The following is a 13,800-nucleotide window of genomic DNA, read 5'->3' on the forward strand; positions in this document are numbered from 1 at the left end:
GTACAACAAATCATTCCTAGGTTTGGCATCCCGCAAGTCCTTGAACAGTGATAGAGGAACTCACTTCACTCACGCTGTTATCAAACAGTTGTATAAAGTCCTAGGAATAAACTGGCAATTACATGCGCCATACCATCCTGAGGCTTCAGGATTGGTAGAACGCATGAACGGTGCGTTGAAACAGAGACTTGGTAAATTAACAGCTGAGGCAGGAATTAAATGGCCAGATGCTCTACCTCTTGTTCTAATGCCTCTCAGATCTTCTCCCAACAGAACAACGGGATTGTCTCTTCATGAGATCCTCATGGGGCGACCTATGTCAACAGGGCCCTCACCTCCTCTTACACCATAGCAGGTGACTCTACAATGGACAGATGAAGCGACCCTATGGCAGTGGTTCCTAACCTGGGGGGGCGCCAGAGAGCCCAGGGGAGGCGCGAGACCTCAGACGGTTTGAGGCATATTGGACATGTACTTGTAGGTCACATGTAAAAGCAAAATATTATTGTCACTAAAATCACTAATGATTTTAGCTGTGTCAGCTTCCGTAGAACGTTCGTTAGCTGCCTGAGCTCACAAGCTTACTTGCTCGCGCCCAAAGTTAACGTTAGAAAATTTGTGAATGAACTTTTGGCAACCATGGCTGACAAATGCAAAGATGACACTGACAGCTCATCTAGGGTGAAAAAGAAAATAAGGACCTACCACGAGAGGTACATTATGATGGGGTTTACAGAGGGAACGGACAGCCGACCAGAGTGCGTGATATGCGGCGAGAGGCTAGCTAATGACAGCATGAAGCCCACCAAAATGAAGCGGCACCAGGTGACAAAGCATCCAGAAACGGTTGGGAAGGAACAGGGTTTTTTTCTACGGAAAGAACAGCTTCTCAAGGCAAACAAGCCAATGGATATCAGAGCTGCGTTTAATAGGGCTGGCAGTGATTTACAGAAGGCTACTGAGGCCTCTTTTGAGTGTTCGCTTTTAATAGCAAAAGCAAAGAAACCGCACAACATTGGCGAGCAGCTCATCAAACCAGCTTGCATTAAAATAGTTGAGAAACTGTGTGGCCCACAGGTGGCGGAGAAACTAAAAACTGTGCCACTCTCGATAGACCGAATTGATAAGATGGCAAATAACTGCGAGCAGCAGCTGGTAGAAAAGCTTAGAAAGGGGCCGTTCACCATACAGCTTGATGAAACTACAACTGCAGACGAGGCTGTGCTCGTTGTTTATGTACAGTATATAGAAGGTGAAGATCTGAAGCAGGACATTCTTATGTCTGTCAACCTTACCACCACTACCAGGGGTGAGGATATTTTTACTGCAGTGGATTCTTACTTCTCGTCCCAAAAGCTTTCCTATGAGAATTTAGTTGCATGTTGTTCAGATGGAGCTGCCTCGATGATGGGTAAAAACAAGGGATTTAACAGTCGCTTGAAAGAGAAGGCCCCACACTGCATAATATTTCACTGTATGATACATCGCCAGGCACTGGCCAGCAAAAAACTGTCTGACGACCTCAGTGAAACACTCGCAACTGTAGTTAAAATAGTGAATTTCATCAAAGGTCGCCCCACCAACAAGCGTCTGTTCGCAGATTTATGCGAGGATGAGGCGCACCAAACACTCCTCCTGCACACAGAGGTGCGTTGGCTCTCACGGGGCCGAGTGCTGGTGCGTTTTGTGGAATTGCAAGACAAAATAGAAGAATTTCTCCAAACTCATAACCCCGCACTGTCAGAGAAAGTGACTGAGTCATTCTGGATTAAAACAGCATACCTAGCCGACATCTTCAGTCTCTACAATGAAACGAACAAGCGTCTCCAAGGCGCGGAGTCCAACATCATGCAATGTAAAGAGGCGCTTGACGCATTCGTGCGTAAACTGGAGTATAGGGTCGGGAAAATGGAAAAGGGAGAGCTACAACAGTTCCCACTACTGCTGAAACAATGCAGAAATAATCCTGAAACTGTCCCTGTGTCTGTCCGTCGCGAGTTTACCAGCCACATGAACGCATTGCAAAAGGAGATTAAATCACGGTTTGCTGACACAGATGAGTACGTATCCAAGGAATCGTGGGTGTTGGATCCCTTTATTGCCAAAGTCGAGGATGTGCAATACCTTGATTGTGAAGACGAGCTCACCGACATCCAGGCCAACTCTCTGTCAAAGAAATATTTCCAGGTAGGCCTATGATATTGCATTTAATATTGTCTCACTGTTGATATTAAATTTGATTTATATTCTGTGTCTAATAAGCCCCTGGGCTGGCGCTAATTGGGGTGTTGGACATATTTAAACATAACTCATTCATTCTTTCTTTATTTCTTTATTTAATTCCAGGAACACGGATTTAAAAAGTTTGGGATCGTGAAGGCACCCAGCATTGCTCCAAGACTCACACTGCATGCCACGACAAGGATCATACTCCCGTTCAGTACCACATATCTCTCAGAAACGGCCTTCAGCGCACTTGTCGCCATCAAAACAAAAGCGCGCAACAGACTGGAGGTGCACAATGACTTTAGACTGGCTGTCACTCACATTACACCTGACATTCCAGCCCTGGCTGTGGGCATGCAAGCCCAAGGTTCACATTAATGAACTTGAAGTTGAATCACACCCAGCTTCTATCTGCTACTGATAAGCATTTGATTTTCCTGCATGTTTGGTTTGATATGTTCCATTGAAGTGCCACAAATAGCCTGTTTACCATTAGGCCTGTTTTGAGAGAATTTAAATACAGGAGAATTTGAATATCAGCCTACAATTTTGAAATGAATATGATGCACACTGCACAGACTGCAATATATTATTTGTTGTTAAAGGCATAACATGTTAGATAAGCATTTAATGTAGGCCTACCTGTTGATATTTGCCTTTTATTTGTTTGATACAGGCCTATCCCAAATTACCATTAGGCCTATTGTTTTTGAGAATTTTAATTTGACATAATGAACGTAGGCCTATTAATGCCATGCATATGACTGTAAGCTACTAAAATAATACATTTATTAAAGGCACAAAAAATAGAAATGTATGATTTTCCTTTAATAGCTTATGGGGAAAAGGGGGGGGGGGGCACGAATTCCATCAGAAGTGAATTAGGGGGGCTCTGGAGAAAAAAGGTTGGGAACCACTGCCCTATGGTATACTATGTCTGCATTAACTGCTCAATTGAAAAAATCCAATTCACAGGTGGCAGCAGCATACCCGCAAACATCCTTTCCAGGCAGGAGAATATGTTTGGATAAAATCAGTTGGCAAGTCTTCTTGTTTGTCTCCTCAGTGGAAAGGTCCCTTCCAGGTGTTGCTGACCAGTGATACAGCAGTAAAGGTAGCAGGCAAGCCGACACGGATTCATGGCTCCCACTGCAAAAGATGTCTAACCCCAGAGGTGATGGGGGAAAAACCAGATGGACCCAGTGGAACAGCTCCCTGATAGGATGCCTCCTTGCTATGGGCTACATCGTGGTGCCACTCCTGAAAATTATTCATCATTGTCCATTATTGATATGAGCAGGTTTGACATTGACACGCCTGCTTCTGCAATATTCAGATAAGTCCGTCCCACTGATGCTTCCTGCCCTAGCTTTCTGTTTCATTCAGAAATACGTGAATACACAGAAGTAAATCACGCTATCCATGCCACTTGATGGGTTCTTTAAAAGTGGCTGGAATTTGAACAGGCAGATCTCATGTCCCATTTCAGGTCCATAGATGAGGAAGGAAGAGCCAGCACTCATAATGTCCTTTATCTTTTTAATTCACTGGGCAGCTACAGAGCACCAACGACAGATGCGTTTCAGCACTAAGCCATCATCAGCGTTAACTTTTGGCCGTGCACCTAAGGAAGATTTTTTGATTGAGTTGTGCTCGCAACTGGCGGAGTTTGGACACCATTTCAGGTCCAGCCATGAAAATGTGTGCATCTCCCGATGTGAAACAAGTTGGAACATGGAAGAAATTATTGTAAGTTTTGGTGAAAATCTGACATGTGGAACTGGCATATCTTGACAACTGCATAGCGTTGGCAGAGATATGCACTCTAGTGAGTGCTATCTAGTTGTTGGTTGTGTTATCTTTCAAATTAAAAGTGTTTAAATTAAGTTCAGCATAGAGTCATGCTTTTTGCAGTTCACTGCGTTATTAAACATATTTTTGCACCCTTTTTCTAGCATCAGTTACTTGGTTCCCTGCCTTTATGCAAAAAATAGTAATATATTTAGACATTAGATATATTTTGATAATAATGTCATAACCTCACCAAATGGGATGCAAAAATTATTTGTATGTGTAGGGGAAGAGGAGACGAATTATATATCCTAAAATAATAGTGAAATTCTTTCAATAATGGCATTTTTACTGACTACTGAAGTAAAAAAGCATTTTATTAAATAACTTATTTTACATTTTGATATAGTACAATACTGTAAGCAGAGTGACGGTAACAGGGTTGACATTGTTATGTTTGTGCGTCAAAAATGTGGTCAAAATCCACAGGATTTAGGTGCTTGAGTTGGACCAATATGTTTCTCTGCAAGTCAAATGTGTCCTCTTTCTTATAGAATGCTAAAATGAATGGAAAATGGATACTTGAAAAAGTAGACATCACCAAAAGGCACCAATTTCGAGGAATGACTCTCATACAGTCTAGTTTATGGGACTGATCACCTGCTATTCAAAAGAACAGCAAAGGACTACTTTAAGCATAATATAGTGTGTGTTACTGTTTTTATATTCACCATCAACTCTATTTGACTATTACATTTCAAAAGAGTGTTCATCTTACCTGCTCAACATAATAGTCCAATATACTTCTCACACAATGCATTGTGTTCTGGTTTGAAATGAGGGGAAATTGAGAGTTGTGTGGTTAAGAAGGAAAAGGATAATTGGTCTCAGAGGATGTGATATATGATATGAACTTTGTTCTGAGTTATCTTTCAGCTTTTTCTACCACGCACATTGCCAGTGGCTCAGTTGGCAGCTAGCCCAGCTTATATTTCAGGGAGTGTGCTTTTTTGTAACAATGCATGAATATTATTGTTTATTTTTGCACAGTACATTTTTACCACACTCCACTCACATTCCCAAATACACACCATGCTTTAAGAAAAATAAGCTTTTTGACAGAACAGGTTTTTGGTCTTGGTAATCTCACTATGAACTTTTTCATCATAGTTTTGCTCTTGCAAATCATTCTGACCCTGGCTTACCCCATATCTGTCACATGAAAGGTTTTGAATACACAGTGATCTTCCATCCTGTTGTTTGCAGAAGTGAAACACAACAAGAGGGCATATTTTCTCCTCATAATGAAGCTTTCGGAAGTATCGTATTCATATCTCCCCATCTTTCTGAGTTCCTCCCCTTCTTCCAGAGTAGAGATCCAAAACAAAAGCTCCCCAGAGAGGTGACCGAATGCCAAATAGAGGTCCTACACACATTATGCATATCATCGATCTTTAGTGTGTGTGTGTGTGTGTGTGTGGGTGTGGGTGTGGGTGTGGGTGTGGGTGTGTGTGTGAATCTCTGGACTCATTTTTGTTCATGCAATATGTTAAGAACTTTTTAAATAGTGATTCCCATTTTGCATTATGATATCCCAGACCAGGAACCAGACCGGACCCAGGAATTTGGAATAATATTTCTATAGCTTGGGTTTCTTGGGTGCAGGGAGCAGAGTAAATACACACTTTACACACGTTTTTAATCTCAGCTCTATTTTACTTTAGTGCCTCAAGCAAGGAAACATGTACACCATGCAGCAATTCCTTAAAGATAAATTTCTCACCTGGGCCTCTGTATTATCTGTCAGTCATTGCATTTATTATTGACCTGTGTCATTAACCTCACATCTTTGGGCATGTACCGCAGCATTGTTTCATTTGCACTCATATAATATGATGAGACATATAATATCATTATGAAAACAGAGAAAATATAAAATAGGCTGTAATTTGGCCCATAATATATGAGTTCATTCCTATTCTGGATTTACCCTCTTGCTTTTTCCCCATAGCACATAGCAGACTTGACAGAGAATTTTGGATCAGAATCCTTGCTGTATTGCAAGACCCTCGATTGGCTGTTGCTCTAAACCCTAGAGCAACATTGCACCAATCACCAAAGACAGTTTGTCTTCATCTAAGCGTGAATGTCAGACGCTTCAGGGCAAGATCACTGGAGTGGCTTTGGGGGATTCTAGTTAGTCAATTTTGACATTTGATTTCCATAAAACACAAGAAGTGGTATACATCTGTAGACTGATTGAGGGGAAATGTTTCCAATTAGATTCTTCTCTTGGTACCATTATTGCACAGAAGGGACCTGGTAGGCTTTTCTCTGACCTTGGCAGCATGACTATTCAACTGTGTGCAAAGGCCTTCACTATAATGGATGTGTATAATGTATGTGTGTTTTATGTATTGTAGTTAAGACAAAAACAAATGACATATTTCTCTCTTGCTCTACTATTAATTATCCTGAATTAAATTAATTAAAGTGATTTGAAGGCCACCAGTTAGTGCTATGGCCTTCAGCACTCCATATAATAACTATCTTGTGTAATTTAATTCATTATATTACATCTTACATTACAGAGAGTGGTGTGTAATGATACATATGTGTAGGTATTAAGTAATTCAGATTATGGATGTGTAATATCTTCAGAAAGACATATTACTGTAAGTGCTACTGCTTTGTATAATTATCATTAGTGCATGATAGGAAGTAATGACAAAAGAACAATATTGCAATATTATTGCTGTAGCTAGTGGTGTAAACATTAGATAATTACCCAGTTATTCTTTGATCACTTGGAAACACTGTTCTGTAGCTGAACCTGCACTCTGACTTCCCTATGGAGGAGGGCAATTAAAAAGAGAATTTCTCTATGTGGATCAATAGTATCAGATTATTATTAACATTATTGTTATCATCATTATTACCACATATCAATTATGAGAGTAATATTAGGGGAGCAGGATTGCTGTCTGCTAGAGTATATAGTGATTATGTTGTTACATTATTGTCCGATTCCTACCATCAGGGTACTAGATAACAATACTTGATACCCCCAATATTACATTATTTCCAGGTTGTAATTTGTTTATTTGTTTAATTGTTTATTACAGTGATATTGCCCTTAAATAGTGTGTTGTACTATTAAATGCTAGCACGGTGAAGGTCAGAAGGTTACAGCGTGATTTAGGCTTTTGGTGTAAACTCTAAGCCCTAAGTGGCATAAATGATGGAGTGGATAGGTCAGTGATATTGCTTCTGTGGACATATGGGGGTTGTGGTTCAAGCCAAGCCAAGGGTAAGTGCTCCTTTCAAAGTGCCCACTTGTGGACAGTAACCAGTGATTTCATGTGTACATATTCTGTGCATTTTTTTTTAATGTTGTATGTGATGACAGTCCAGAGTTGATCATTTCAGAGAACCAAGGGTACTGACAATTAACTGTAAGAGTAAGTGGCCTAACTCACACACTCACACATACCAATACATGAATTCAGCCATGCCCTGCAGTCCACACCCTGCCAAAGGTGGTCGATAAGGAAGGGAGAGAAAGACCTTCAGACTGATTGTATCCCTTGGTGTCCTTGTGTGTAGAGAATCCCCAAGTATCGACAATAGAAAGTGCTGCCTGAGAGCATGTCCCAGGGGTCTGATTACCACCATGGACCCTGGCCCTGTCACTGGGATGGCTCTGTAAGGCTTAAGCCCACTGCTGAAGAGCAATAGCTCTTTGTCTTGTATCTATGTCCTGGCTCACCCATTAACCCGCACACACAGGCACATGCACACATAAGGCACTTTTTGGCTACGAATGCACGTGCATCTGCACAATCAGACATATACAATCAGATGAACACACACGTACACAACAAGGGAGGTTGGAGAGGGTAGGGGGATATAAAGAGAAAGAATCTGTACAGAAAGTCAGTCAAAGTTTTGGGGAAAAATTCAAAATGTCTTGGTGATGCTGACTTACAGCCATCATGGAGAGATTCAGAGGGAGCTGTACTGGCGACAAGACAAGACAGACAAGACAGAAGCCCTGCAGGTGAGACAAAGATGTGTGTGTGACAGGTTTCTAAAAGGAAGTGCAGTGCTGTCTCACTCAGCATCTCACCCATTACAGTGTGTGTTTCCCTGCTTCACTGGCCTGAGGTCACATATTTCTGATAGGTGTGTGTAGCAGTTCAGCTGAGAGCCATTAGTGGCAGGTAAGGAGGGGGAGAGTATTTCAGACCCTTCTCTATCTCCCCCCACCAATTTGCTTTACTCTGCTCCCTCCTCCACACATACGACTCACTGCTTTCTGGCAGTTCTTCACACGTAATTTATACTGTGGTGTGCACTGCTTACCCCACTTGCACACACACACACGCTGATGCAAAAAGACAATTGCGCACACTTGTGTGCACACATAACACACTATAGTCAGTGCCATGAAGCATAAATAATGGAGTGGAGAGTCACTGGCTCTCCAACATACCAGAGCCATGGACAGACATGGATGCATGGACAGATTTTATTGTCAGCCATGTTAGCTCTATAATCCTGATCCATGGTGATTGTAATTGTGGCAGCTCTGTTGCTTTCTTCCTGCTGTTTGTGTTTCCATTACAGGTGACTGACAGGCAGAGTCGGGAGGGTCATCGGTGTCAATGCAGGGCACCTGGGCTGTGAGGATCCCAAGTTATTTTAGATGGCTTCTCTCTCCCTTACTCTCTCTCTCTCCACTCCAAACTGGATGCTTTGAGCTCATGCTCCCCTTTTGTTCTTTTTTCCATAGGACACCCTCACATGATACTTTATACTCATCCCTGCAATGCATTCACTACTGACTTTACAGACTTTTTTCTTTTAGGGTAATATTGTTATTTAGTTTACAATAAATTATTTGTGGTATTACTTTGAAACGTGTGGTCTCCCTTTTTGTCAAGTCTATTGCGCCTGGGCTGTGACAGTAATGGACATAAAATTGGAATTATATGCCATCTGAATCTATACATTTCAAGACTGATCCAGATGTATGCATTATTGCCATTTTCAATTTTGAATCGATGGGGACATTGCAAAACATTTATATGGTGATATACCAGGAGGGCAGCAAAATGTTTTCCTATTCAATTATATATCCAATGTGAGATTTTTGTTTACAAGCAAGTTGTCACAAGCAGTGACAACTTGCTGATTCTGTTGGCCATTTTATTATTGATGATGTTTCTGTACCTGGGGTTCTAGATTGAAGTATACAAACTGTACGATCACTGTGGATAAATCCATTGTTTTTTGTCTGGGAGTTATCTGTTCACAGCCATCATGCTGTAATCAAGTTATGGAGCAAGGGATGGGGGGAAAGGGAGTGATGAAGAAGGAGATAGGTCACAAAACGTAATAATCTTCCCTCAAAGAGAATAAACTGCATCTTATTTACAGAACCTTGGTCTTTGATTCAGCCCTGTCTCAATGCAATATTATGGGGTGTGATACAATTCAATATAGTGCAAACACCCACTGTGAGTCCATGGCGTCTCATAGAATGGGTTGCAAGTTAGTTGCACTACCTCTTTATTGCATTACTGCTCAGTAATATTATTGCCACACTTCAGTCAAGTTTTCCATCTTTCTTATGAAGCCCAATGTGGGTCCATACTTGTGATTCATAGGTATTTGGTGTGTCCTATACTTGCTCTCTATCCATTCTTGACAAAACAATGGGCAGAGGAGCATGGAAGGGAGGGGCAAATGGTTGGTTTTGACTTGGATGGAGGGAAACACACAAGGAGTAAATGATATTGTGCTAAAATATAAAAAAAAAAAAGATAGAATATTCCGATAGAGAGCCTGCATCGATTTAGCTGCAAATTCCCTCCCAACTTTTGCCTGATACAAGTTTTTTGAATCAATGCAGTCGCATCTTAGACATTAACCTGGCTGCATTCATTTGCATCAGTGAATTTATACATCCCTACTTTCCAGGCTTTTATCCCTCCTGAGTCTGATCACCTTATAGCAGGGATTTTCAGAATTTAAATTGAGACCCAAATGTGGATCATGAGGAGATATGAAAGGATCCCCAAAGGAGAAATTGGTGTCACGGTGTGTCTAAGTGAACATCCATCCATAAACAAGTGGTAGCTGGTTTTCTCCTAAACCGTCTCCCTGTATGGGCAACAGAAATGATCAAAACAACCCTCACTAACTGAGTGCACCTTTGGCAAAACAAAATAACATGAAGGCAGACCAGTGGGTACCCACAAAATCATTTCAGTCATTTCAACAAGCCTATTCAACTACTACATACGTTACCTACCTGAGACCAGACCCTATAAATTAATCTATGGGGTTGATATCTTATACATTTTATATTATTGATACTGGTCATTATCATCAGTTAATCTAGCATGCCTCCTTCTCTCTTGCAGCGCTGTGCTATGTCAGTGGCACCTAGTGGCAAACACACTTCCTTTCCTTCTGGCAAGTGTGCCCTGACTCTACCATATAGTGGACTGTGGTCATTGTAGTTATAATTACCTCATATTTTGACTTAAATGTGTTGAATAGCTGTCCTTTACAAACTTTAACTTTCAGCAAAACAAAACAACTGAAAACCGTAATTCATATTGTAATTCAATATGTATAGAAAGAAAACTCAAGGTGAATAGATCACCTTCACACAGTCTATCCAAAGGAGCTCACTGAGGAGCTACAACTAGCCTGTTTCTTGTAAATGGCTTGACAGTTTATTTACCATCTGCCTTGTGTTTTCCTGTAAGCATTGCCTTACAGTTTAATGTGAGCTGTTCATGCTCTCCTAGTCTATGCAGTGGTTTTATAACTGTAATGTGATGACTGATATGTGGGACATACATGTTCCTTTTTCTAAAATTTGCAATGGTCTTTCTTTCTTGTTTATACGTGATTGTTGTACGTGATGTATTTGTATTATTGGTATCTGTTATCATGTGATACAGGTTATGTGACATCTGCCAGGTAATCAATGTCCTTCCAAACAGCCCTCATACACAAAAACATATTTGACCCATCTACTGCCTACCCCACCCAATGACACAAAAATCATTTTCAGTAGTCTGAGGATTGGCTCTGGTGCTTGCTGAGGCCAGCCATCACTTTTGAGGCAGTACCCAATACGCACAGTAAGTACACTATGTACTTGTGGTGAGGTTCAGACACTGGGACACATGACTGAAGACTCCCCTAGCTAAAGATGAAGAGGAGGACTAACGACCATCCCTATATAAGACCAGGGGGCAACTGCCTGGCTTAAGTAGTTCGCATTCACTAAGGACCTAATTCAGACCTTGACCCGCTGTGCAGTATTGCAAGATGTGCACCTGAGGTGATGAAATCAAGGTGTGTCCACTTTCTCATTACACTCTGACTGTGACTTCACCTTAAGCACCCAAACCCTGCAATATGTCTAGAGTTCCCATCGGTTTCATGTTGTACAACAGGAAATCTGCATACTAATAAATGCCAAAGACATCAAATAGGATATTAATTGTTCAGTCACAAGCAATGACCAGTATCATTACAATCAACTAAATGTGAAACAAGTGATGCTGTCCAGTCCCACGGTGCCTAGCTAGGTGTGCAGCATCAAATGTTGCTGCAGTTGAAGTTACTGCAGCCCTGGAATAATGAGCATAACCACATCATTCACCAGTGTATTGTCAAGAAGAATAGATCCGCTCTACTGTATTGCTACTCTCCGGTAGGTTAGCGTTTTCTGTATCAAAAATGTTTTGTTAGCATTGCCCAAACTTAATTAATTCTACGCCTGTTGTGCAAAACTGCTTTGCTAGCTCAAACTAGTTGCAACTAAAATATTCTCCAGCAAAAAATATGTAATTTTTAACACATAGATAGATAGATTAGCCACTGCAGTTGCAAAGCTTACACACATTAGTGAGAGTATCACACTGGGCGAGCAAGCATCACTTAATATGGGGTGAGAGAGCGCAGTTTGGTGTTACCTCAGAACAAACTATTTAGGGACAACTGGCAGTGAGGAGGTACTGTAACCCATAGAATGCATAATTTCAATGGGTGATTGGACTGTTAAACTTGTTAGTCAAAGAGTGAACATTCAACATTGCCAACTGAAATCTGGAAGAATCATCTTGTTAAATACAAAGGTGGACTGTGTGGGTTTGACACAAATTCCAGTAAGGTTGTTTGAAAATTCATAACTATGTTAAATGTTAACAATAATTGAACTTTTACTTACTATTCTCTTGATTAGAAACTACCCAATAAACCAAAGGAAACAAAACAATATATATACAATTATTTTCTCAAGTACCACAAATCAATTTGATAGTGCACTGGTATATAGGGGTTGAGTGTCTGATGACTGATTGACCTGTGCTGTGGGGAAAAAAAAATCAATCATAACAGTTTCAGCCCACTAAATCCTTCAGACAATGCTTGGAATGCGCTTTTACGCATGGACTGTCTCCTCTCTTGCCTTATTCCTCCGTTCCACACTCATACACATACAGTACACAGCTTCATCTCACACACAAGCTACATTTTTAAGGGCTCAACAAAGGGTGCTCAGAGGGTGCCGAAAAAATGTTTAAATGGGCTGAATTTAACAGACGCCCATTGCATCTGCCGTAGCATTTACACAGAGCCTCAATCACTGAGCTGTGCCGCCTTTTGAACAATGATTTGAGGAGCCAGATCCCCTGTGTCACTCCATGTAACATGTGCCCGATCCATCCTCACAATTGGGTCAGCCAGACCGGGCATCTGGGGATGTAAAGCCCCACTGTAGGTGATGAGTTTGCAACAAGCTGCAGCTGCCTTCTCTGGGCATGTCGACTAGTGGTAGAAAATAGGGGGCAGTAGGTGTCTGGCCGCAAAATTTTGATATTCAATGTTTCAATGTAGGTAAACTAGGGAGAGAAGGGTCAAGCAATTTGAGAAATCACAACACCTATAATTATTTTGTCCTTAAAAGACATGCTTGGGCAGGTAACGTTTGAAAGCTGCTAGAATTATTGCACATTCAATGTCATCTTCTTTGGCCAAATTGAATGGTTCTTGCATGGCGAACACTGATTGCATTGGCATTAAGTCAACTGAATTTAAATGTTTGCCTCACTCTTTTCCTTGTGTGGCGTACTTGGTTTGTACCCCAAGCTATCCCAGCATGCACTGCACAGTGAATGGCTCAGTTCTCATGGAAAATGAATGGAGGCAGAATCGGTCGCTTGCTTTTGGCAGGGCTTTACCGTCAGGCCTCTGTGCCTCCTGCTCCTGGGCAGTTCTTAATGTACACATGTGATCACTGGAACACAGCAGACACAAATTTATGGGAACATCAATAAACAACATTTAATGAACATTCCAGTGGTAGGCCTATGTGATGTTGACGTGGCTATAAAAAAATGTATAATAGCAATAGAGATTTTGGATTATTTTATTATGTTTTTATTCAATTTATGTCCCTTGGATATTTTTCCAGATCAGATCCTAGTGCACTGTTGTCTCTAAAACTGAATCAAAGGCACACAGTAATAGCCCGGTTGTCCATCATAATGATAGGAAGGACAAAGAAGCCAAAACTTTGAATAACCCTGTCTGAGCAAAGTCATGCCCAAAATCCAAAAGTGTGAATAGGAACAGCTCCAAAATGTGTTCATATTTAATTGCATGTGTGTAAAAGTAGACTTGTTTAAACACAGCCCAGTATGCAGAGTGCAGACTCCTGCTGTTTGTTAGATTGCTGATAACTGGTGTTACATT

Source organism: Centroberyx affinis, unplaced genomic scaffold (genome assembly GCF_046629955.1).
Source record: "Centroberyx affinis isolate AG114_WGS23_722 - 3 ecotype Tasmania unplaced genomic scaffold, CSIRO-AGI_Caff_v1 ptg002128l_1, whole genome shotgun sequence".
Classification (NCBI taxonomy): Eukaryota; Metazoa; Chordata; class Actinopteri; order Beryciformes; family Berycidae; genus Centroberyx; species Centroberyx affinis.